Source organism: Salvelinus sp. IW2-2015, linkage group LG5 (assembly GCF_002910315.2).
Source record: "Salvelinus sp. IW2-2015 linkage group LG5, ASM291031v2, whole genome shotgun sequence".
Lineage (NCBI taxonomy): Eukaryota > Metazoa > Chordata > Actinopteri > Salmoniformes > Salmonidae > Salvelinus > Salvelinus sp. IW2-2015.
The window spans coordinates 25,962,241-25,965,340 of record NC_036844.1 but is presented as its reverse complement, the minus strand read 5'-3'; positions in this window follow the sequence as shown (position 1 = coordinate 25,965,340).

Genomic DNA, 3,100 nt, shown 5'->3' with positions numbered 1-3,100 from the left:
CTTGGAACTCGGTAGTAAGTGTTGCAACCGAGGACAAACAATTTTTACCCGCTATGCGGTTCAGCACTTGGTGGTCCCATTCTGTGAGCGTGTGTGGCCTACTATTCGCGGCTGAGCTATTGTTACTCCTAGATGTTTCCTATTAACAATAACAGCTCTTACAGTTGACCGGGGAAGCTCTAGTAGGGCAGAAATTTGACAAACTGACATGTTGGAAAGGTGGCAGCCTATGACAGTGCCACATTGAAAGTCACTAAGGCCATTCTACTGACAATGTTTGCCTATGGCTGTGTGCACGATTCTATATACAGTGGGGAGAACAAGTATTTGATACACTGCCGATTTTGCAGGTTTTCCTACTTACAAAGCATGTACAGGTCTGTAATTTTTATCATAGGTACACTTCAACTGTGAGAGACGGAATCTAAAACAAAAATCCAGAAAATCACAGTGTATGATTTTTAAGTAATTAATTTGCATTTTATTGCATGACATAAGTATTTGATCACCTACCAACCAGTAAGAATTCCAGCTCTCACAGACCTGTTAGTTTTTCTTAAGAAGTCCTCCTGTTCTCCACTCATTACTGTATTAACGCACCTGTTTGAACTCGTTACCTGTATAAAAGACACCTGTCCACACACTCAATCAAACAGACTCCAACCTCTCCACAATGCCAAGACCAGAGAGCTGTGTAAGGACATCAGGGATAAAATTGTAGACCTGCACAAGGCTGGATGGCTTTTGGGGCAGGACAATAGGCAAGCAGCTTGGTGAGAAGGCAACAACTGTTGGCGCAGATATTAGAAAATGGAAGAAGTTCAAGATGACGGTCAATCACCCTTGTCTGGGGCTCCATGCAAGATCTCACCTCGTGGGGCATCAATGATCATGAGAAGGTGAGGGATCAGCCCAGAACTACACGGCAGGACCTGGTCAATGACCTGAAGAGAGCTGGGACCACAGTCTCAAAGAAAACCATTAGTAACACACTACGCCGTCATGGATTAAAATCCTGCAGAGCACGCATGGTCCCCCTGCTCAAGCCAGCGCATGTCCAGGCCCGTCTGAAGTTGTCAATGACCATCTGGATGATCCAGAGGAGGAATGGAAGAAGGTCATGTGTCTGATGAGACAAAAATAGAGCTTTTTGGTCTAACTCCACTCGCCGTGTTTGGAGGAAGAAGAAGATGAGTACAACCCCAAGAACACCATCCCAACCGTGAAGCATGGAGGTGGAAACATCATTCTTTGGGATGCTTTTCTGCAACGGGGACAGGACTACTGCACCGTATTGAGGGGAGGATGGATGGGGCCATGTATCGCGAGATCTTGGCCAACAACCTCTTTCCCTCAGTAAGAGCATTGAAGATGGGTCGTGGCTGGGTCTTCCAGCATGTCAACGACCTGAAACACACAGCCAGAGCAACTAAGGATTGGCTTCGTAAGAAGCATCTCAAGGTCCTGGAGTGGCCTAGCCAGTCTCCAGACCTGAACCCAATAGAAAATCTTTGGAGGGAGCTAAAAGTCCATATTGCCCAGCGACAGCCCGAAACCTGAAGGATCTGGAGAAGGTCTGTATGGAGGAGTGGGCCAAATCAATGCTGCAGTGTGTGCAAACCTGGTCAAGAACTACAGGAAACGTATGATCTCTGTAATTGCAAACAAAGGTTTCTGTACCAAATATTAAGTTCTGCTTTTCTGATGTATCAAATACTTATGTCATGCAATAAAATGCAAATTAATTACTTAAAATCATACAATGTGATTTTCTGGATTTTGTTTTAGATTCCGTCTCTCACAGTTGAAGTGTACCTATGATAAAAATTACAGACCTCTACATGCTTGTAAGTAGAAAACCTGCAAAATCAGCAGTGTATCAAATACTTGTTCTCCCCACTGTACCTGTCAGCACGTGGTGGGCTGAAATAGCCAAATCCACTAATTTGAAGGCGTGTCCACATACTTTTGTATATATAGTGTAGATACTTTAGCCTACTCAAACACATGGCTCAAACAGAGAGGGATGCTATGTTAGCTGGCTGGCTATGGCTTTCCAACACTGGAACTCTTCCAAGTCAAGATAAGCTTTGGTTGTATTAATTTATTGCCACCGGCTTTACTAATGTGTTAGTGGGTTTACAACACATTAGTTCTAGTAGCTATGTTGACTATGACGTTAGCTAATATGTGACAATGTAGGCTGGTGTAGCGGTAGCGGTTATGATGCTTTGGCTTGGACAGGTTTTTTGCCTTGTCACAGGCAGCTTATTTGTTGTGCACTGAAGTCCGAAAGCGAAGGAAAATGTGAGAGGAGGAGAGCGTGTAGATGCAAGAAGGAATTATACAACGAGCAAAATGATCATACTTGTCAGCTCGGGGATCAAATCCCTGAGCTGACAAGGTAAAAATCTGTTCTTCTGCCCGAACAAGGCAGTTAACCCATTGTTCCCCAGTAGGCCTTCATGTAAATAAGAATATGTTCTTAACGGACTTGCCTAGTTAAATAAAGGTTAAATAAATGTTTTCTTTTTTAAATACTGTTTGTATGTACCTGCTATGAAAGTGAACTGTGTTTGCATGTGATCATGGTTGTATTCATTATGCTGATTCTGTTGAAAAAAGTTTTTTAAATGGAATGAAACAAGGATAAACATACCTGAATTTGTCCAATAGAAACTCTCTTTGCAACTGTTGGTTGATTACACCCTAGATCAGCTCGTGCAGGCAAGAGTGTGCAAGGAGTATTGAATGTGTCACTGCCTGTCACCTTAATTACTCAAACTTTTCTCTTGAATTGTGCACCTAGGTTGTAAACTTTCATTCATAGGCTAGGCTGTAGCAAGATGGGTATAGGGAAAACTTGAGAATCATGTAGTAGCCTAAACCTATCGATGTTACATGAACTGTGTGAATGGAATATGAATGACAGTCACTCCAACATGCTGTAATGAGAATAAGGCCATGCTCCTAAAAAAAGAATGGTTCTCCTCATCTTAAATGAGACCGTGTGTGTGTTATATGGCCTATATTAGAAGGGCAGGTGGAGTGAGCTACTACCATAAGATTCTGTTTTTGAACCCTTTTTCATAACCACTGT